The following is a 24,195-nucleotide window of genomic DNA, read 5'->3' on the forward strand; positions in this document are numbered from 1 at the left end:
AAACAGAATGTGGGTGGGCAGGAAAAGAGATTTAAAAATGGGCTCAAAGCCAACCTTAAGAACTCTGGCATAGACACTGAGAACTGAGAAGCCCTGGTCCTTGAGCGCTCCAGCTGGAGGTCAGCTGTATCCAGCAGTGCTGCAGAATTTGAAGAGGCATGAATAGAGGGCAAAAGAGAGAAATGTGCCAAGAGGAAGGTGCGTCAAGTCAAACCCGACCGGGACCGTCTTCCACCTGGAAAGCAGTGACCTCACTGCAGGAGAACGTGCAGGTCACCTATGGACAATCTACCTCCCAAATCCATCAAGAGGGAAACCAGCAGTTGCTTTGTTTTGCTTTCTAAATATTCTGCCTCTGCAGATGTTAAATAGGACTCAGTGTCGAAAGTCTGCCAAATATCCCACCTGTGGATGCAGGTTTGGGCCGTGGTGGTCTCTCGTGGCGCACACGTCGCCTTGATCCAGCGCATCCACCCAGGCTGCCTTCATGGGGAGCAGAGAGAGGGAGAAGGCAACATCTGAGAAGGGGGAGCCCATCTCCTCTGATGCTCCTTATTGAGTCGGACAGCTGCCTCGGCTATGACATGGCATGAAAGGAAACGGCTCCCCGGAGAGCAAACACACCCAACAGTTGTTGTGGCGGCTGCGTGTGTCACGAGAGCTCAGCTGTTCAGAGCAGGAAGGACCTTCCAAACTGCGATCTGGGCTCAGACACAAGGTCCCCGTGTACCACTCCCAAACGGCTCCAAAGAGTGGACCAGCAATGGACTGGAGCCATATTTATGCCATCCGCTATGATGGTTTCTTTGGGGACATTTTTGGCAACCTGGAAGGGACCCACTCTGGTTCATGGGCCACCCCTCTTGCGGAACAACGGTCTAGAGAAACTGAGGCCATATTCACATTAGCATGTAACCAGATTTTGGCGTGACCGTGAAGCAGAACAGACAACTCCGCATCTGTATGCTTGTCCACAATGTCCTGCCTCTTGTACAGAGGAAGAATCGTATTGTCGAAGGCTTTCATGGCCAGAATCACTGGGGTGCTTTAAGTTTTTTGGGCTGTCTGGCCATGTTCCAGAAGCATTCTCTCCTGACTTTTCGCCTGCATCTATAGTAGGCATCCTCAGAGGTTGTGAGGACTGGGTTGTTGTAGGTTTTTCGGGCTATATGGCCATGTTCCAGAAGCATTCTCTTCTGATGTTTTGCCTCCATCTACGGCAGGCATCCTCAGAGGTTGTGAGAACTGGGTTGTTGTAGGTTTTTCGGGCTATATGGCCATGTCCCAGAAGCATTCTCTCCTGACGTTTGGCCTCCATCTATGGCAGGCATCCTCAGAGGTTGTGAGGACTGGGTTGTTGTAGGTTTTTCAGGCTCTATGGCCATGTCCCAGAAGCATTCTCTCCTGATGTTTTGCCTCCATCTATGGCAGGCATCCTCAGAGGTTGTGAGGTCTGTTGGAAACTTGGCAAGTGGGGTTTATATCCCTGTGGGATGATGTCCAGTGTGGGAGAAAGAACTCTTGTCTGCTTGAGGCAAGTGCGAATGTTGTAACTGGTTAGCACTGAATAGCCTTGCAGCTTCAAAGCCTGTCTCCTTCCTGATTTTGTCATTTGGGAGTTGTGGATGTCCAGGGTGGGAGAAAGAACTCTTGTCTGTAGGAGGCATGTGTGAATGTTTCAATTGGCCACCTTGATTCGCATTTAATAGCCTAGCAGTTTTCAAGGTCTGGCTTCTTACTGCCTGGGGGAATCCTTTATTGGGAGGCGATTATTGTTTTTTGTCCAGAAGAAATCATTTCTGCTTGAAGCAGGTGTGAATGTTTCAATTGGCCACCTTGATTAGCATTTAATGGCCTAGCAGTTTTCAAGGTCTGGCTTCTTACTGCCTGGGGGAATCCTTTGTTAGGAGGTGATTATTGTTTCTCATCTGGAACGAGCTCTTGTGTGTTTGAGGCAGGTGTGAATGTTTCAATTGGCCACCTTGATTCACATTTAATGGCCTAGCAGTTTTCAAGGTCTGGCTTCTTACTGCCTGGGGGAAATCCTTTGTTGAGAGGTGATTAGTTGAAAACTAGGAATGTCCAGGGTGGGAGAAAGAACTCTGGTCTGTTTGAGGTAGGTGTGAATGTTTCAATTGGTCACCTTGATTAGAATTTAATGGCCTAGCAGTTTTCAAGGTATGACTTCTTACTGCCTGGGGGAATCCTTTGTTGGGAGGTGATTATTGTTTTTTGCCTGGGAAGCAGTCTTTTTTGTTTGAGGCAGGTATGAATGTTGCAATTGGCCACCTTGATTCACATTTAATGGCCTAGCAATTTTCAAGGTGTGGCTTCTTACTGTCTGGGGGAATCCTTTGTTGAGAGATGATCAGTTGTAAACTAGGAATGTCCAGTGTGGGGGAAAGAACTCTGGTCTGTTCGAGATAGGTGTGAATGTAGCAATGGGCCACCTTGATTAGCATTTAATGGCCTAGTAGTTTTCAAGGGGTGGCTTCTTACCGCCTGGGGGAATCCTTTGTTGGGACATCCAACAGATATACAAACCCCATTTTCCTAGTTTCCTGGGACCAAGTGAGTGAGAATGGGCTCCAAATCTCCCAGGAGAAAAACATCTGTCATGACTGTTTTAAATCGCTCACAAGGGAGGAGAAGGGATTTCACTCCCTTGGCGGATACATGAACTCCCGGGAGAGAAGGAGTTTCCAGAAGGAGCCTCTTGACACCTACCCTGGCTTCCCTGAATCCCAGGCAGGTCTGTGCTAAGTCTCCCAAGGTGGAGACGAGGAAAGTGAGAGGAAAAACTCAATTACTGGCTTAAGACCCCCGAAAGGGGAGGCAGACCTGGGGGAGAAAAAGCGGAAGGAGGAGGGTAAACAACACAAGGGGATTTACGCAGGAAAAGGAGAAGGGAGACCTTCGGAGCAGACCATAAATTTGGATTTCTAATTACTTTCTCGTGTTTTTCAGCACTCCTCAGTCAGGTTTGATTAAAATTCCTTTCAAAAAGAAGGAGACATCATGTCAGGGGAGTCTCCTCTCTACCAGGTCAGAGAGTTGACAAAATGCATCTCGGGACAATGGAGTGTCAAGACAACAACAACAACAACAACAACAATGTCCAGGATGGGAGAAAGAACTCCCATCTTTCTTTCTCCCATCCTGGACATTCCACAGATATGCAAACCCCACTTGCTTAATTTCCAACAGACCTCACAACCTCTGAGGATGCCTGCCATAGATGTGGGTGAAACGTCAGGAGAGAATGCTTCTGCAACATGGCCAGACAGCCCGGAAAACTCGCAGCAACCCAGCGATTCCAGCCATGAAAGTCTTTGACAACACATTAAGGATGTATTGTTTCCCCCCGCTATCCAGAGATAGACACTCTTCCTCAACGGTATACTGAATGTCAATGTTGGAGCATTCTGGGAGTTGTAGTCCTTTTGATCTGCCTATCTTTCTGTCCATAAGATTTTGTTTAGCAGTTTCCCCCAAATAAACAAAAAAGTACAAATACAAAAAAGGACAGGAGAAGATAAACCAGTGTTTCTCAACTTTCCCAATGCCTCGACCCCTTAATCCAGTTCCTCATGTTGTGTTGATCCCTACAAATGCAGGAAGCGACAAAGAGTTTCATCTATGCTGACGATCATACCATCACCGCTCAAGTAGGGAGCAGTGAAATGGTTGAACAGAAGCTCTCCAAAGCTCTAGGTCAGTGTTTCTCAACTTTCCTAATGCCGCGACCCCTGAATACACTTCCTCATGTTGTGTTGACCCCCAACCATAACATTATTTCAGTTGCTACTTCATCACTGTCATTTTGCTCCTGTTATGAATCAGGTATGAATATCTGATATGCAGGATGTATTTTCATTAACTGGACTAAATTAGGCACAAATACCCAATAAATTTGAATACTGCTGAGGTTGGGGGAGGGGGACGACCACACTGATTTTGTTATTTGGGAGTTATAGTTGCTGGGATTTATAGTTCACCTACAATTAGAGAGCATTCTGATTCCCACCAACAATGGAATTGAACCAAGCTTGGCACACAGATCTCCCATGAACAACAGAAAGTACTTTGGTGGGCACTGACCTTGAGTTTTGGAGTTGTAGTTCACCTCCATACAGAGAGCACTGTGGACTCAAACAATGATGGATCTGGACCAAACTTGGCACGAATACTCAATATACCCAAATGTGAATACTGGTGGAGTTTGGGGAAAGTAGACCTTGACATTTGGGAGTCATAGTTGCTGGGATTTATAATTCACCTACAACCAAAGAGTATTCTAAGCCTGACCAATGATATAACTTCTCACACAGAACCCCCATGCCTTGAAGGAACTCGCTGGTGTGAGTCTCCCTCCAGCCTCGCATGCTCTCCCTCATCTGCACATGCACACCACACCGACATGTGTTGAGAATTCTGAACCCCACCAATGATGGAATTGAACCAAACTTGGCAGACAGAACCCCCCATGCCTTGAAGGGACTTGCTCGCACGAGCCTCCCTCCAGCCTTGCATGCTCTCCCTTGCCCATACGCAGAGGCGGCCATAGGTAATTTTCAACAGTAAGCAAACAGTATTTTGCCCCCCCCCCCCCACCCCACCCCACCAATCACTGATATATATTTTTTCTGTTCGTCGTGAGAGTTCTGTGTGCCATATTTGGTTCAATTCCATCATTGGTGGAGTTCAGAATGCTCTTTGATTGTAGGTGAACTATACATCCCAGTAACCACAACTCGCATATGTCAAGGTCTATTTTCCCCCAACAGCGCCTCAAGAGCGCCCCTGGGCAAAATCAATTCTATTGCAAATGCTTACTTTGCGTAATGGGTTGAGCCGCCCCTGCCCGTACGCAGACACCACGCTGCTATACACCGAGCATGCCTGCTCTCCCCTCCCCACTTAGAGTCTCATAAAGAGCCCTCCCCTTAGCTGAGAGGCCAGCCAATCACTGCAGAGGAGGGCTTTCGGTGGGAGGATTTGCCCTCTGTTTCCAAAATGGAAGAGCAGGACAGGTGGAGAGATCTTCAATCTTGTTTGCTAAGACCATCAGAAATATATGTTTTTTGATGGTCCTTGGCAACCCCTCTGAAACACTCTTGTGACCCACCCCCCAGGTACAGGTACGGCTGTACCAGGAGCTCCAACTTCTTTTCCTTTCTATTGAGTGTTTGCATATATTTCCAAGTTCCATGCATTTTGCAATAAGTTGGCTTCCCTTAGTTTGCAATAATAGGGCCAATGACCCATCAATTATCATTATGTTCTTTAGTTCTTTCCTGTTGGAAATCTACTAAAGGACTCTGTTTGGTAAGGACCACTCACGGCAGCCATAAAGCAATTTGGACCGAGTGTAGGGACCCACGCCAGCAGAGTTTAAGCCAGATTGCCCAAGGAGAGGTCAAGGATTTCCCTTGTAAAAGGAAGAAACAGTTTATGAAGAAAGTGACGTGTCCCTTGTGGACAAGATTTAAGCAAGCCACCAGTTGATTCAAAGCCTTGAAATATTTGTTTGATTTATTGAAGATTTCAGCAACAATAAAAACTTTGTTGAGCTTTCTAAGTCTTTAAAAGAACTTTGTGTGGGGAAATCCGAAAGGCCTCTCAGCCGAGGCACCCTGAGGCATTCAGAAAACACATCCTGTCTACAGACTCTTTCACAGGCCCAGCGCGTGACAGCACAGGTCTGAACCTCCAGGTTGAGAAACACTGAATTAGGAGCATTATGGGAGTTGTAGTCATATCGATCTGCCTTTTTAAGCATTTCTCTGAAATAAACAAAAAAGTACAAACACAAAACAAACAAACAAACAAAACGAGACACAGGAAAATACAGAGAAAGATGTACGGTGACTTCCAACTTCCTTCTCTGTAGTCATATTCAGTCCCAACATAATTCAACCCCTTTCATTATAGCCCCATATTGCGCCCCTTCCACAGATCCAGTCCTGAATATATATATTACACCTCTTCCACAGATCCACAATGCTTTGCAATGATCCAAACCCAACATTATCAAATCATTTATTTATTTATTTTTGCTGCAGCGGTTGCAAAAAGATTACAAAGGGCGTCTGTACAGCTCAACTCTTCGTGCTCGTTCCCATCGTCTCCCTTTCGACCCCGTTCCCAAGTGATGGAATCCGCTTCCCCTTTGGGACTCGGAGCCTCCTCCTTCCTGCCGATTGGCACAAAGGCACATCTCGGAGGGCTGCCGGAGCGCTCCTTATGCTCACACGCTGCCACCCACTTCCCTCTTTATTAATACGCTATTTATCACCAGCGCGGGCTTTTAATACCGTTTTGGCTTAATGTCGTTAATGAAACATAAATACCCAGCGCTAATGATGTTGGTCAGGAGGCAGGCCGGGCAATTGGCAAGATTGCAGGAGGCAGGCCAAACCACTTCGCCCGGCGCGCGTGCCGATGTGTGTGCGCAAAAGGATGCAAACGACAACAGGCTAACAGCTCCTGTTCCAGGAAGAGAAAACCTCGAGAAAGCCACAGCTGGAAAATGGGTGAAGCGCTTGAAAGGACTGCTGGTAGGTTTTTAGGTTTTAAGTCACACCTTAAAACCCACACCAAAAAAAAATTCCACACCAATGGAGAGAGTCAGAAACACTGGGATGCCTGTGGTGGAGGAAACTATCAATTCCTGTTTGCTGTGTGCCATAGGAAAGAGTAGGAAAGGGTTAGGGGAGAGGCAGTGGGCAGGGTCATGCAAATTCCACACCAATGGAGAGAGTCAGAAACACTGGGGTGTCTGGGGGGAGGAGAAACAGAAAATCTAGGATGGAATGGTCGCCGTATGAAACCCTTCACTTGGGTGGTGGGCAGTGTGGTGTTTGTGGAGGACACTGGCAGGGCTCTTAGACATGTTTACGGCACTCGCTATAACCTGCAATGTCATTGGAGGGAGGCCCTTTGTTGTCTCCTGAGTAATGAGAGCTTCCTACCTGCCCTTTTGCCTTTCCTTCTTTCTCTCTTCCCTCCCTCTTTCTCTCTCCCTACATTCTCTACTACCCTTTTTTCCTTCCATCCTTTCCTCCCTCCTTCTTTCTCCTTTCATCCTTCTCTCTTTTCCTTCCTCTTTCCATCCTTCCCTCTTTCCTCCCTCCTCCTTGTCTTTTCTTCCTTCCCTCTTTCCTCGCTCCTTCCCTCTCTTCCTCTTTCTCCTTCCATCCTTCCCTTCCACCTTGTCATCTTCCCTTCCTTCCCTTTTGTCTTTCATTCCTTCCCTCTTTCCTCCCTCCTACCCTCTCATCCTCTTTCTCCTTCCATCCTTCCCTTCCACCTTGTCATCTTCTCTTCCTTCCCTTTTGTCTTTCCTTCCTTCCCTCTTTCCTCCCTCCTTCCCTCTTTCTCCTTTCATCCTTTCCTTCCACCTTGTCTTCTTCTTTCCCTTCCCTTTTCTTTCATTCCTTCCCTCTTTCCTCCCTCCTTCCCTCTCTCCCTCTTTCGCCTTTCATCCTTTCCTTCCACCTTGTCATCTTTTCTTCCTCCCCTTTTGTCTTTCCTTCCTTCCCTCTTTCCTCGCTCCTTCCCTCTCTTCCTCTTTCACCTTCCATCCTTCCCTTCCACCTTGTCATCTTCTCTTCCTTCCCTTTTGTCTTTCCTTCCTTCCCTCTTTCCTCCCTCCTTCCCTCTCTCCCTCTTTCTCCTTCTATCCTTTCCTTCCACCTTGTCTTCTCTTCTTTCCCTTTTTTCATTCCTTCCCTCTTTCCTCGTTCCTTCCCTCTCTTCCTCTTTCCATCCTTCCCTTCCACCTTGTCATCTTATCTTCCTTCCCTTTTGTCTTTCATTCCTTCCCTCTTTCCTCTCTCCCTCCCTCTCTCCCTCTTTCTCCTTTCATCCTTCCCTTTCACCTTTTCTTCCTTCCTTCCTTTTGTCTTTCCTTCCCTCCCTTCTTCCCCCTCTCCCTCATTCTCCTTCCATCCTTCCTTCCTTTCCTCCCTTTCGTCCTTCTTTCCTTCTCTCTTTCCTTTCTTCTTCCCTTCCTTCCATCACTGGGTAGCCATTACTCCTAGCAGGGAATGCTAACATGGGACCCCTAAGTTAGAAAGCTTGCCCAGGGTGATACAATCTACACCTGTGGCTGCCAACTACGAGTGCTTGGTGGAGGTAAAGGATACAGGTGTGCCCCACCATCGTCTGAAAGGTGAAGACCACCTTGGCTTCTCTGGCTCTACAGATTATTCTCCCAGGCTGACCTATTCCTTGCCTGCTTGTAGGTATCTCCTCCTCCTCCTCCTCCTCCTCTTCCCAAGGGCTGTAAATCCCCTCCTGCGTTTCCCCGTCCCTGCCGCAGCCCCCTCTCTTTTCCCCCCAATGTCACCCCGCAGCCTCTCGGGAGCACGGGACTCATTTGCTGGGGGTTTGGCCTAACTCGTCTCAGCGGCTAATCCCTCGGGTGTCTCCTGTCAGATTATTAATTAGCTAAAGCGGATCGGCCCTGGAATAACATGCAGGGGGACCTCAGAGAAAACAGGACCGCGTGAGGCCGGGCATGTGGCGCTTGAAAGGAACCCGCCTGCATGCTCACAACCGCCGCCACCATTCGGGAAGAGCTCTTCCTCTTGGTGGGCCATCATTGCACCAACGCGACTCTGAAGAAAGTGAGGTCTTCACAGCTTTGCATCAGAGCCACATCAGAAGGCACTCAAGTCAAACAACCCCATTTGTTACTGTTGGGTTTCCCATCTTGAGCTTCACTTTTGGATCTTTGCCTTGTGCTCTTCCTCTTAAGGAAATGATGGGCATAAGCCTCCATTTTCATCAGGCTTCCAAAGCCTCTTGAACCCGCAAAACACAGCCCTGAAACCAGCACAATCCAAACCAATCCAACCAATCCAAAGGCAAAGAGTTTGCAAATTGTTCCAATTGTTTACACTGCTTTCAATTACAATTGGGTTATTCATGGATTATATTAGAGTCTCACGTATCCAACCTTCGCGTATCCGACATTCTGTCTTATCTGACGCTCTTATCCAACAACTCCAAGAAATCCCAGCCAGTTTATTGGGTTATTCGGGGATTATATTACAGTAGAGCTGGGGTCCACAAACTTTTTAAGCAGAGGGCCAGGTCATAATCCCTCAAACTGTTGGAGGGTCGGATTATAATTTGAAAAAAATAATGAATGAATTCCTATGCACAGCACACATATCTTATTTGTAGTGCACAAAAACCTTTAGAACAATACAATAATTAAAATTAAGAACAATTTTGACAAATATAAACTTATTAGTATTTCATTGGGAAGTGTGGGCCTGCTTTTGACTGATGAGATAAGATTGTTGTTGTTGTTGTGTGCTTTCAAGTCATTTCAGACAGGTTGACCCTGAGCGAGGGCCGGGTAAATGACCTAGGAGAGCCGTATTTGGCCCCCGGGCCATAGTTTGAGGACCCCTGCAGTAGAGTCTTGCATATCTGAACTTTGTTTATCCGACATTCTGACTTATCCAATGCTCTTATCCTGCAACTCCCAGAAATCCAGTCAGTTAGGATTTCTGGACGTTGAAGGCCAAAACATCTGGAGATCTTCAGGTTGAGAACCACTGATCTAGAGCAAACTTGATCTAGATCTGATCTAAAGCAAACCGATCTAGAGCAAACCCCACCATTGATGCACCAGTAGCTAAAGTTTGCCTAACATGGCAAAGTTTAGCTACTGATGGAGTTTCAGGGGATTCACCTGAAACAGATTAATCAATATATACATTGATATGGAGTTGATCAAAGGTAGAGAGTCAGGAGGTTGGAAGTACGCCCACCAGAGGCACGAGCAGCTTCAGCAGAAAAGCCAGGAAAGGAGATTCCACCTGAACATTAGGAAGAACTTTCCGACTGTGGGAGCTGTTCAACAGCGGAACTCTCTCCTCCAAAGTGTGCTGGAGGCTCCTTCTATGGAGGCTATTAAACAGAGGCTGGATGGCCATCTGTTGGGGGTGCTTTGAATGCAATTTTCCTGCTTCTTGGCAGGGGGTTGGACTGGATGGCCCACAAGGTCTCTTCCAATGGTATGATTCTTTTCTATGATATATGGTTCCTCTCTTTGTGCAAGAATATCCCCATGTTCCTATAAACACACAATGCATGCACGGGGCACTCTGAGGAACACTTGGGACACGAACTTCTCCAACCTCAATAACTGCAGTTCCTTCCGGGGACCCAAGCTTCACAACCTCCTCTCTCGCTCGCCTTGCTGTTGGGTTCCCCGTTTAGGATGGCTTTTGATTCAAGCCGTTGAAGCTGAAATATGGAGCTACAATGGCACTAAACCTTCATTACCAGCTCTTAACACAGATTACTTAGAAAAGGGGGAGGGGAAAGGGGGGCCCTTTAATTGCTTTTCCCCATTAGCATTTCCGGAGGAGAACACACTGATTAATCCAAAGAGGCGTTCTGCGGACGACAGATGCGACCACCGTCCCTGCCCTCCTCCTTCTCTGCGGTCCAGTTTGGGAATGACTGGGACAACCTCCTTTGGACACCTTAGTAACATTGAGGAGACAGGTAACAACATCCCAGGTGCATCCAAGGGGAGAAAAGTGTGGACGTATGAAGTGAAGCCAATTAAAGGAAGCGGGAAGAATCGGATTTCATTTCAAGTGAGTTCCCTGCAGAATGCGGAAGGAACGAGTGTCTAGTTATAAAAGGTAGAGCAGGGCGCAGTTTCAGGAAAGGTTATCTAGCAAGTTAAACTTATAAAGTGCCCAAGTGCTAAGGAATTGTAGGCGAACTCTCCAAGGATATTAAAGCGTGTTTGAGCTTGAGAGTAAACAATACTGAAAAAAACATAGTTGGTATATCTTGTACAGTAGAGTCTCGCCTATCCGACATAAACGGACTGACAGAACTATGGATAAACAAAAATGTCGGATGATACGGAGTCTCCTACTGTTACCTGTCTGACGAGGTGCTAGATATCTAGAATACTAACAACAGAGACTCAAAGAGTTAAGGTAAGGCAACACCCCGGGGCCAGAGAGGCCCAGATGAAAGAGGAGCATGGAAATCACTGAGGGAAAGAGGGAAGACGCATCTAGGCATCCTCCCTCTAGGAAGAGACTTAAGTCCGACCTGGAGGTATTTCTAACCAGGTTCTGGGTTCCAGGTACAGTAGAGTCTCGCTTATCCGACATAAACGGGCCAGCCGAACATCGGATAAACAGAAATGTTGGATAATATAGAGTCTCCTACTGCTACCTGTCTGATGCGGCACTAGACATGTAGAATACTAACAACAGGGACTCAAAGAGTTAAGGCAAGGCAACACCCCGGGGCCAGAGAGGCCCAGATGAAAGAGGAGCATGGAAATCACTGAGGGAAAGAGGGAAGACGCGTCTAGACATCCTCCCTCTAGGCAGAGACTTAAGTCTGACCTGGAGATATTTCTAACCAGGTTCTGGGTTCCAGGTACAGTAGAGTCTCGCTTATCTGACAAACGGGCTGGCAGAACATTGGATAAACGAAAATGTCGGATAATAAGGAGTCTCCTACTGTTGCCTGTCTGATGTGGCACTAGACATCTAGAATACTAACAGGGACTCAAAGAGTTAAGGCAAAGCAATGCCCCGGGGCCAGAGAGGCCCAGCAGGTAGTGCCCAGATGCGGAAGAGGAGCGTGGAAATCACAGAGGGAAGGAGGGAAGACACTTCCGCTTCTGGTCCTGCCTCTTTCCCCCCTTTCCTCCCTCCTCCTCCTTGTCTTGCCTTTTTCACTTATTGGGAATGGAGAGAGAGTTGGGAAGCGCTCCTTTAATTGAAGGGAAAATGCTGGGGGGAAAGGAGGCCGTCGGATAAGATCATTGGATAAGAAGGAATGTTGGATAAACGAAGGTCGGATAAGCGAGACTCAACTGTATAAGGCAACCAGTTTGAATTAGGCCAATATATGAAGATGATGATCATGATCATGATCATGATTGTGATGGTGTGTGTGTGTGTGTGTGTGTGTATGTATGTGCGTGTGTATGTATGTATGTATGTATGTATGTGTGTGTGTATATATATATATATATATATATATATATATACACATATATATATATAAGTAAAAATAAAAATAAATAAAAATGTAATGTTCGTTTGTGGGATTAACATAACTCAAAAACCACTGGGCGCATTGACACCAAATTTGGACACGAGACACTTATCAGGCCAATGAGTGACCATCACTCATAAAAACACTGAAAAACACATTAGAAGGGACTTAAAAGCCAAAAAAATAATAAAATAAAACATTACAATGCATGTGCAAAATCACATATATACACATATACACACACACACAACACATATACACAGACTGGACCACAGCAACGCGTGGCAGGGGACGGCTAGTGTGTGTGTGTGTGTGTACGCACTCTGTTTGTTTTTAGTGACATCATAGCTCAAAAACTGCTAGACGAATTGATGCCAAATTTGCCCACAACACACATAACCCAAGAGTGACCATCACTCAGAAAAACATCAAAAAACACAGCTACAGGGACTTAACCCCCCCCCCAACCTAGAATACACTACAGCGCATGTGTGCAAATGACTTACCTCCCCCCCCCCCCCACAGGAGGGAAAACTAACCAAACAGATGTCCCACCTCTCTCAAGGATGCAAACAAGCTAAGCAACGGGTCGTAAAGGAAACCCTTCACTCAGGTGAACTCTCAAACAAGGCTCAAGATCACTGGTTCAAATCTTCACTTGTTATTATTTAGAGGAAGAACTAAGAGCCAGAAAATGTATTAAAGAATAAAAATAATCCAAAAGAATTAGCAAAACTCAACAAGAGATCCCGAAGGAAGCTGCTCCTTTTCCAAAGACCTACCCAAACTAAGATGTTGGGAATGCGGCCATCTTCAACACTCAATCCCACCCCTTTAAATTGAGTCCTGCTGGCCAACGGCAGAGAAAGGAAGACATTAAAAGGCACATATAAATACACACTTCAAAGGTAAGTTCCCCCCCAGTTCTTTCAACAACAGACCACACTTTTAATAGGGCACCACGTCAGGGAAACATGCCTTGCACATTTTCCCTTCTCACTGGTCCAAATGTGGAAACCTTGTATGCTTATGTATTTCCTTCATTTTCAAAATATTTGGTGTAAGAATCCTTATGTTCAAATTATTTATTACTAGCTTGGGTATCCGGTGTTACCCAGGTTATTTCCATTGTATGAAATGCATAAGGTTGTTGGTGAACTACAACTCCCACCATGCCAGATTAACCCCAGAGAACAAGGTGGTGGGTGAACTACAACTCCCATCAGGCCAAGTTTAACCCCCAAGCCACTCCATCAGTACTTAAAGTTGCTTATGTTAGGCAAGTTTGCTCTACATGCACCATTGGTGGGGTTCAGTGTGCTCTCTGTCTGTAGGGCAAACTACAACTCCCACTATGCTAAGTCAGTCCACTGAGACCCTTCCAGTAGGTTGAGTTAGTTATGGGGGTTCTGTGTGCCAAGTTTGGTCCAGGTCCACCATCGACGGAGGTCACCATTTCGCTGGTTGTGGGTGAACTACAACTCCCAGAAAAAGTCAGTTCCTCTCAAACCCCTCTAGTAAATCAAATTTTGGCATATTGGGTACGTGTGCCAAGTTCGGCCCATGATCCATCGGTGTTTGGGTTCACAATGCTCGGTGGAGGCCACTGCTTCCCTGATTGTGGGTCAACTACAACTTCCAGAAAGGAAGATCAGTTCCCCCAAACTCCACCAGTAATCACATTTCCATATATTAGGCATGTGTGCCTAGTGTGATCCAGATCCATCAGTGTTCACAGGGCTCTCTGGATGTAGGTGAACTACAACTCCCTCAAATCAAGGTGAATTTTTTTACTGGTCATGGGGGCTCTGTGTGCCAAGTTTGGTCCAATTCCCTCTTTGGTGGAGAACAGAGTGCTCCTTGATTAAAGGTGAACTATAAATCCCAGTATCTACAACTCCAAAATGCCCAGGCCAATTCCCCTCAAAACCCACCAGTATTCAAATTTGGGTATATTACGTAAGCATGCCAAGTTTGGTCCTGATCCATCACTGTATGGTCTCATAGTGTGCTATGGATGTAGGTGAACTACAACTCCTTGAAATCCCTCTAAAGACCTCCAGTATGTTTTGTTGCTCATGGGGGTTCTGTGTGCCAAGTTAGTTGGTGGAGTTCAGAGACTCTGACATTTTCCTTTATCCGACATTATCCTTTATCCGACATTCTTGTATATGTCGGATGAGCGAGATTCTACATTATTATTATTATTATTATTATTAATAATAATAATAATAAATTATTTTGCTGCCACAAAAACACAGTATGCCACAGCAAATTGGATATTATTATTATTATTATTATTAATAAATAATAATATTTATAATAATAATAATATTAATAATATTAATAATAATAATAAATAATAATAATGTCAGGGGTGATTTGAATGCAATATTCCTGCTTCTTGGCAGGGGGTTGGACTGGATGGCCCATGAGGTCTCTTCCAACTCTTTGATTCTATGATTGATTCTATGATAATAATGTAGAGACTCGCTCATCCAACATATACAAGCCATCAAAATGTCGGATAAAGGAAAATAATAATAATATATTATTTTACTGACACAAAAACACAGTATGTCACAGCAAATGAGATATTATTATTATATTAATTATTATTGTTATTATTATTATTATTATTATTATTAATGTAGAGTCTTGCTCATCCAACATATACAAGCTGTCAGAATGTCGGATAAAGGAAAATAATAATAATAAATTATTTTACTGACAAAAAAACACAATATGTCACAGCAAATGAGATATTATTATTATTATTATTATTATTATTATTATTGTTGTTGTTGTTGTTGTTATTATGATCCCATCTTTCTCCCCATGGAGACTCAAGGTGACTATGTTGTGACCATTTGGGGAGGAAAACATAAGAATGTCCTGGACACCACAAAAATACACAAATATAATGCCCTACAAAATTTATACACCTTTACTAGCTCATAGTAATTACTGTAGGTAAGGACATTTATAAACGTGATAATAAACGATTGAATCCGAGTTACGCATTCCATTTTAAATGGCAATTTGATGTCGGGTGTTCAAATTGTGGCTCCTGCGCAGCAATTGCTCACATTGTTGAAACGCGGAGTTGCAAACCTCTTGCCTTATCTCCTATTGGGATCTTTAATCATAGTATGGGTGGATACAATTTTGGGGGGAAAATTGCCAAATAAAATTCCAGCATTATAAGCTGTTTGGGGTGTATACCTTTTTGGGACGAGAGGGAGGGAAGGAGATGTTTATCAAAAAGACGGATCCGATGCTAATGGTTCAGGTCATCTTCCGGTGGGTGGCATTCGGATGGGTGAGGCTCCCTGCTGTTTACAACTCCACAATCCCAGTTGGGATGGCTTGATAAATCTCACCATGGTCAACTCTTACGTGAGATTCCTTGACCCACAGCCCTTGGGGTAAAGCATGGATCACAACATACATTACACGATGTATCTTTCCCCCCAAAAAGGCACATATTTCGCTAAATTCTATTGTTAGTCCTGAGCTACTAATCCAAATAGGTTGATTCATCATTCAACAATTGGTTGTATGGCTCAACTCCAGTTCTGGACGAGACAAGAAGACTGAAGCCATCACAAGGAAAGGAAATGCAATGCAACGTGTAGAGAAAAACAGAAGTGTTCAGAAATAGACATCTTCAGTTGCACTCAATTTCAATCAAGGAAGAAAAGGATGGAAGGAGAAAGAGGGAGAGAGGGAAGGATGGAAGGAAGGAAGACGAGACGAAAGGAAGGAAGGGAAGGAGGAAGGAAAAAGAGATGGAAGGGAAGGAAGGATAAAGAGAGAAGGAAGGAAAGAGGGAGAGAGGGAAGGAAGGAAAGACAAAAGGGAAGGGAATGAGGGAAGGAGAAAGGAAAGAAAAAAGGGAGGAAAGACAAAAGGGAAGGGAGGAAGCAATAAGAGGTGGAGAGGAAAGAAAGGACAAAAGAGTGGAAGGAAGGATGAAAGGAGAAAGGGATGGGAGGGAGGGAGATATGGAGGAAGGAAAGAGAGAAGGGAGAGAAAAGGGAGGGAAGGATGAAAAGACAAAAGGGTGGAAGGGAATGGAGGAAGGGAAAGAAGGAAGGAAAGACAAAAGGGAAGGAAAGAAAAAGTAAGAGGGGAGAGGGAAGGAAGGATGAGAAGGCGGAGAGGAAGGATGGACGGAGAAAGGGGGATGGAAGGAAGAAAGGAAAGAGAGAAGGAAGGAAAAACAAAAGGGAGGGAAGGATGAAACGACAAAAAGGTGGGAATGGAGGGAGGGAGAAAGAGGGAGAAAGGAAGGGAGGGAGGGAGGAAAAAGAGAACGGAGGAAAGACAAAAGGGAAGGAAAAAAGGAGTAAGAGGGAGAGAGGGAAGGAAGGATGAAAGGGTGGAAGGGGAGAATGGAAGGAGACAGAGGGATGGAAGGGAGGGAGGGACAGAAGAAGGAAAGAGAAAAGGAAGAAAAAACAAAAAGGGAGGGAAGGATGGAAAGACAAAAGAGTGGAAGGGAATGGAGGAAAGGAGAAAAAGAGAGGGAAGGGAGGGAGGGATGGAAGAAGGAAAGAGAGAAGGAAGGAAAGACAAAAGGGAAGGAAGGAAGGAAGGAAGGAAGGAAGGAAGGAAGGAAGGAAGGAGAAAGAGGGAGAGAGGGAAGGAAGGAAAGTAAAAGAGTGGAAGGGAAAAGGGGACAGAGGAAAGAGAGAAGGAAGGATGAAAGGGGGGAAGGGAAAGAGAAAGAGGGAGGGAAGGAGGAAGGAAAGAGAGAAGAGAGCATAGGAGGTTGAGAGAGAGGAGGGCCTGAGAAAAGAGTCCAAGGGGCTGTATTTTGCCCACGGGCCTGGGATTACCCATATCTGCACTAAAGTCTATGAGGAATGGATAGCTCTTTCCATTCGAAAGGCTTTCCCGAGTCTGGTGCCCTTTGGACGTTAGCACTACAACGCTTACTGTTTCTAGCCCATCAAGACCAATGACGATGAGGCTTTAAGCCAACACATCTGATGGTAGAAGGCGAACCTTTTGGAGAAGGCAACCCTTGAAGACAACCATGTTGGAGAAGGAGACCTTTGAAACGATTGGTCTCACTCCTCAAAGTAGAAAGAACCGTGGGAGAATCGAGTCTTCCAACATGGAGCAGATGCCAAATTTGGTTCACCTGCAGCCATTCTGTTTTTGAGGCCCTCGACTTGTTATCAACAGGAAATCAGGAGTCTTGCCTCACCCGGGTTTGAAGCTCCCTTTTCAAGCATGCTCATTTCACAACAACTCGGGCAACCATTCAATACGCCATCAAACACCCAAGTACTAATATATGTGGGAAGGAGAGAATCTATAGATGTAGATAAGGTTCACGGGAACACACCCGGACAAGAGTAGTATGCAAACTACATGGTGAAAGATCTAGGACAAGCACAGAATTTGAGGGAAGGATCAATTTCATTAGCTTCTCAGAGACCTATTCTATAGCCAAACTGGAAACACATGGCAAACTCTGAACACTACAAGACAATCTCATGAAGGTGTCCACGCATTCCCCAGGACTTCGCGATTACCATTCAGGGCAGGACCTTTATCACGGTGGCAACCACCATGAAGATCTTCCCTCTGAGATCAGACAACCTTAGATTTTTAATGCAGGTTGAAAACCGAACCCTTTCCGGGAAGCCTTTCCATGAAGGCGTTGGATTCATGGGCAAAGAAAGTAACTTGTTATTTTGTGTGCTGTGCATCTTGTATATTTCATTATCACTGGACACCAATGGTTAAAATCCTTGACTTCAAGAGACCACAGCATTTGTATTTATCTATAACACAGTGACAGTAAATAAGTAAACAATGACTACATTCAATCATTGGTCTATATCAGTGGTTCTCAACCTGTTGTCTGTGGACCACCAGTGGTCTGCAAGAACTAAAATATGGTCCTTGGCCTCATTGGTGGTCCATGGACCACAGGTTGGGAACCACTCATGGAAGACCACCTTATGTAGTGATTGATTGAGAGCTCCATGTTAGTTACTGTTTTGTGCCTTCAAGTTCACTGTTCTTGACTTTCTGAAACCCAACTGTAGGGTCTTCCTAACTCTGAACACTAAGTTCACATCCCCACTCTGCATTGGAAATCCACAAAGGGACTTTGAGCAAGTCCCATTCTCTCCTCCTTAGAGCTGTGGTTCCCTGGTCAAGTGGTCCCTGGTCAAAGTGGTCCCTGGTCCCTGATCAGGTAGTCCCAACTTGAACAGGGACTACCTGATCAGGGACCACTTTGACCAGGGACCACTTTGACCAAGGACCACTTGACCAGGGACTACTTCACCAGGGACTATTTGACCAGGGATCACTTTGAGCAGGGACCACTTGGCCAGGGACTAGTTTGACCAGAGACCATTTGACCAGGGACCACTTTGACCAGAGACCACTCAACCAGGGACCACTTTGACCAAAGACCATTCAACCAGGACTACTTTGACCAGAGACCACTTTGGCCAGAGACCATATTGACCAGAGACCACTTGACCAGAGACCACTTTGACCAGAGACCACTTTGACCAAAGACCAGAGACCACTTTGGCCAAGGACCACTTTGACCAGGGACCACTTTGACCAGAGACCACTTGACCAGGGACCACTCTCCAACATTAGTACAAAAAGGGTTACGAATCAGTGTTTGGTCAACTTTTGATTCAGTTTGGGGTGCCCATTCAGAAAATTACATTGGATAGACCACATCAGCTCTAGCCTCTGACACAGAACATGGTCAGCGACTGGGAAGGAGTGGCAGGCGGCGTGAAAGGAGCGGAAATAAATTAAATGAAATAAATAAAGAGGGAGGAGGCTCACGGACCAGATTTTCGTCCTCGCGGCCCACTGGTGGTCCACGGCCCACAGGTTAAGGGCCTTGAAGAGGGGATGTGGGAGCAAAGAGGAATTGGGACATTGCGGGACAGGATTGATCCATATTGTCCCTGCCAAATTGGGACAACTGGGGACTGGCTTCCCTTCACCAATGGGTTGTCTCCTCTGCTTTTCCTTTCGCTCTCTCTGCTCAGCTCTCTGCAGCCGTCAAGCAAACATCTGATCGAAGGCCTGGGGGAGGGAGGTTAGAACTGTCTGGTCTTGTTATGAGTGAAGGTCATTGATCCAATACAGACCAGGAGATGGAAAAACAGGGATGGGAAGTTTGGAAGGAAGAGTGACAGAGAGCCAAGGCAAGCCGGCGCAAAGAGCGCGAGGGGAGGGGAGGACGGAGCGAGGAGCGTCTGGAGCCGGGTTTCACACTCCAAGACCCAAGGGCTGCTGTCAGGCCCGTCCTTCATGCTCACATCTTGTCACACTAGAGGTCAGGTCTCCCATGCGTTCCTGGAGAGCTGAGCTGATCCATATGGCAGGCAATATGTTAACAATATGGATTGGCCAAACATCAGGCCCGAGCAGATGGAGGCGACAACCCGGCTCTTTGCCCAGAGATGCCTTTCTTCCCTCCTCCCTCCTCCTCCTCCTCCTCCCGTGCAGAGAATTAAATAAAATATAAAATACATCTAGACACATCTCTAAAGTGGAAATACATATACGTGTTTGGCAGGGACGTCCACTTACACAGACAAGCATGTACAACCCCTGCCAGTGTCCTCCACCAACACAAGACTGCCCACCACCCAAGTGAAAGCTTTCATACAGGAGCAATTTCATCCTAGATTATATGTGTTTCCTCCACCACAGACATCCCAGTTCTATCTATCTATCTATCTATCTATCTATCTATCTATCCATCCACATAATATATGTGTATGTGGCTGTGACGTCCACTTACATAGACAAGCTCCTGCCTCCACACATAGCTATAGCTCCCATTACTTAGGAAACACCAAAGGCTCCCCCTCCAATGACATCGCAGGTTATAGTGAGTGCCATGAACGTGTCCAAGAGCCCTGCCAATGTCCTCCACAAACACCACATTGCCCACCACCCAAGTGAAAGCTTTCATACGGGGGCAATTTCATCCTAGATTATATGTGTTTCCTCCACCACAGACATCCCAGTTCTATCTATCTATCTATGCAGATAATATGTGTGTATGTGGCTGGGGTGTCCACTTACACAGACAAGCTTCTGCCTCCACACATAGCTATAGCTCCCACTACTCAGGAAACACCAAAGGCTCCCCCTCCAATGACATTTCAGGTTATAGGGAGTGCTATGAACATGTCCAAGAGCCCTATCAATGTCCTCCACAAACACCACACTGTCCACCACCCAAGTGAAGACTTTCATACGGGGGCCATATCATCCTAGATTTTCTGTGTTTCCTCCACCACAGACATCCCAGTGTTTATTTTATGTTTCCTCCACCACAGGCATCCCAGTGTTTCTGACTCTCTCCATTGGTGTGCAACTTGCATGACCCTGCCCAATGCCTCTCCCATAACCCTTTCCTACTCTTTCCTACGTCACACAGCAAATAGAGGAGTTGTAGTTCACCCACAACCAGGGAAACAGTTGTGAAACTTCCAACGATGACGGACCTGGACTAAAACTTGTCACACAGAACCCACATGACTAACTCAACTTACTGGAAAGGTTTGAGGGGACTGATTCACCATCATGGGAGTTGTAGTTTACCCTATAGCCAGAGAGCACACTGAACCCCACCGATTCATGCACTCAAAGCAAATTTGCTCAACATAACAAACTTGAAATACTTATGGAGTTTCCTAGGGTTATGCTGGCATGATCGGAGTTGTAGTTCACCCACTACCTTATCCATTGTGTACAATTAAAAGTTGACATTTTCAAACAACACCGGGTATGCAAGCTAATAATAACAAAAAGATAACACACCAAGGCCCAAAGAACTGGGTAAGTGAGAGTCCAATTTTGGGCATAGTTGTGTCCGTTTTTGGGGCAAACTAGTGTTGGATCCAATGAGAACCACCCACAGAGGAAGCTGTCAGGAGAATCTTCTTCTGGAGGCTCAAGACAAATGGGTAGTTAGGTCAAACAGCTCGGCAAAAGGACAACATCTTGCTTTGAATGAGCATGTGCCCAGGGCTCAAAGAGGATTGTATATGTTATCTGGCTAACCCTTATTACGAGCAGTATCTGTGGGGAGGGCTGCAGATTATTGGCCCAGCTTTCCCGTGTCTGAGAGCTCAGAGACCCCCCGCCTACCAACCCATACCCACAATGCCTAGGTTGATAATCTCAAAGGGTATAAGACTTTTCTATGGCACACAGCAGACAGAGGGATTGATCAGCAAGTGAACACACTAGAGACGTTAGGGGAGAATACACCATGATTGATAGGAGTTGGAGGTGCTGCGACATCCACTGATGATGGACCTGGACCAAACTTGGCACACAGAAACCCCATGACAAACTCAACCTACTGGAGGCTTTTGAGGGGACTGACTCACCATAGTGGGAGTTTTCAATTAAGCCAGGCATCACTGGGTACCCAAGCTAATTATTATTATTATTTGAAACATAACAAGATGAGTCCACAGCAGACACTCTGCTGGCTGTTGTCGAACACTTCCCAAGTGTCTAGGACTGTGTAATGTATCGGCGAATAATGCGTGCAGATCCCAGTAAGGTGGCCTTTTGCAGCTGAAAGATGGTAATTTTGTCTGCGCCGATTGTGTTTAAGTGCACGACAAGGTCTTGAGGCACTGCACCCAGTGTGCCGATCACTACTGGGACCACCTTGACTGGCTTATGGCAGAGTCTTGGCAGTCATTATTATTATTATTATTATTATTATTATTATTATGAAACTGAGAACCCTGGCCAGCTGCTCTTCCATGAAGCTAGAACTTCCATGAAGATAGAACTTTCATGAAGCTAAAACTTCCACAAAGCTAGAACTTCCACATAGCTAGAACTTCCACAAAACCAGGACTTCCACGAAGCCAGCACTTCCACAAAGCTAGAACTTCCATGAAGCTAAAATTTCCATGAAGCTAGAACTTCCATGAAACTAAAATTTCCATGAAGCTAGCTAGAACTTCCATGAAACTAGAATTTCCATGCAGCTAGATCTTCTATGAACCTAAAATTTCCATGAAGCTAGAACTTCCATGAAACTAGAACATCAGTGAAGCTAAAACTTCAATGAATCTAGAATTTACATGAAGCTAGAACTTCCATGAAACTTGAAGTTCCGTTAAGCTAGAATTTCCATGGAGCTAGAACTTCCATGAAACTAAAATTTCCATGAAGCTAAAACTTCAATGAAACTAGAACACCAATGAAGCTAGAACACCAGTGAAGCTAGAACATCAATGAAGCTAGAACTTCAATAAATCTAGAATTTCAATGAAGCTAGAATTTCCATGAATCTTGAAATTCCATGAAGCTAGAACTTCCATGAACCTAAAATTTCCATGAAGCTAGAACTTCCATGAAACTAGAAATCAGTGAAGCTAGAACTTCAATGAATCTAGAATTTCCATGAAGCTAGAACTTCCATGAATCTTGAAGTTCCATGAAGCTAGAATTTCCATGGAGCTAGAACTTCCATGAACCTAAAATTTCCATGAAGCTAGAACTTCCATGAAACGAGAACATCAATGAAGCTAGAATTTCCATGAAGCTAGAACTTCTATGAACCTTGAATCTATGAATCTTGGTTCCATGAAGATAGAACTTCCATGAACTTCCATAAAACTAGAATTTCCATGAAGCTAGAACTTCCATGAAAATAGAACTTCCATGAAGCTAAAACTTCCATGTACCTAGAACTTCAAGGCTTTTTGGGAATCAACAAGCCAGCAATCCAAGTTTGGACACAAAACGAAAGAAGGCAGAACAAGAAGGCAGCAGGCAAGGCCAGCTTGCTCATAAACTATGCATTCCCAATGATTTCAGTGTAGAGCTGCGCGACAGAAAGATCCATATGTCTCCCCCATGCCCTAAACAGGAAACCTCAAGGGATGGGGCAAGGGAGTCTACATTGCCAGGTCAGATATACATTTTCCAGCGGAGTGAGACAGATGTGTGGCACATCGTATCTATCGTCGAGCCTTGCGTAGCTCTCGGTGATTGGCAAACATTGTACACAATTTCGAGTAATGCAAACATTTCCTTTCTTAAGACAGCCATTAGATAGAGAAGAACACTCAAAGTGGTTGTCGTAAGGAGGCATTGAGGTTCGTACACACAATAGGGATCCATGTTGACCTTCAATGCAAGCCTAGGATCATCATCTATGTTGATTTGAGCATGACACAAGGAAACTCATACCTTGTATCCAAGATGCTGGGCTTGAAGTCCATGCCAAATCACACGTTGAGAAGGGACTGTCAGGATCTGCCAACTCTAATACGATCCCTAAACCTGGGGATGTCTCTTGGCCCTGAGGACAGAAGATACAAGAATTAAATACATATATCCCTTTCCATATCACGTTACATAGGAACAAAAGAAGCATTCAACAGTACCGTATATACTTGAGTATAAGCCGACCTAATTTTTGCACCTAATTTTCGCACAAAAATCTGAGAAAATGTATTGAGTCTAAGCCGAGGGTGGGAAATGCAGCAGATAGATACCAATAAAATTACATTAATTGAGGTATCTGTAGGTTAAATGTTTTTGAATGTTTGTATGTCAAAGAAAAACAGTAAACTAGCTCTTTAAGTGGAAAAGGAGAATCAACAAAAACAATATTAAATTAAATTGATTTAATGTATAAGTTGTTGTAACAGTTTATGCCCATGTTTTTGTTTTATATTGTATGTTTTTGTATTGTTTTGGATATGTGGAAACCGCTCTGAGTCCCCTAGGGGAGATTAGGCAATATATAAATAAAGATGATTATTATTATTATTATTATTATTATGGGAAAATAGACCTTGACATTTGAGAGTTGTAGTTGTTGAGGTTTATAGTTCACCTATAATCAAAGAGCATTCTGAACTCCGCCAACGATGGAATTGAACCAATCTGGACACACTGAATGAACTCCCCTGACCAACAGAAAATACTGGAAGGGTTTGGTGGGCACTGACCTTGAGTTTAGGAGTTGTAGTTCACCTACATCCAGAGAGCAATGTGGACTCAAACAATGATAGATCTGGACTAATCTTGGCATGAATGTTCAATATGCCCAATTGTGAACACTGGTGGAGTTTGGGG

At 45.1% G+C, this 24,195-nt stretch overlaps 1 protein-coding gene across 2 annotated transcripts in view; it reads right to left on the reverse strand.

Moving 5' to 3' along the window:
- CASZ1 (castor zinc finger 1) overlaps positions 1-24,195 on the reverse strand; it is a 379,132-nt gene that overhangs the window by 252,086 nt on the left and 102,851 nt on the right. For both annotated transcript variants that reach the window (XM_067472686.1, XM_067472685.1), the window contains exon 2: positions 23,302-23,413. The gene's annotated coding sequence lies outside the window, so the exon portion shown is untranslated. The remainder of the gene's footprint in view (positions 1-23,301; positions 23,414-24,195) is intronic.

The sequence above is a fragment of the Anolis sagrei genome, chromosome 13 (genome assembly GCF_037176765.1).
Source record: "Anolis sagrei isolate rAnoSag1 chromosome 13, rAnoSag1.mat, whole genome shotgun sequence".
NCBI classification, from domain to species: Eukaryota; Metazoa; Chordata; class Lepidosauria; order Squamata; family Dactyloidae; genus Anolis; species Anolis sagrei.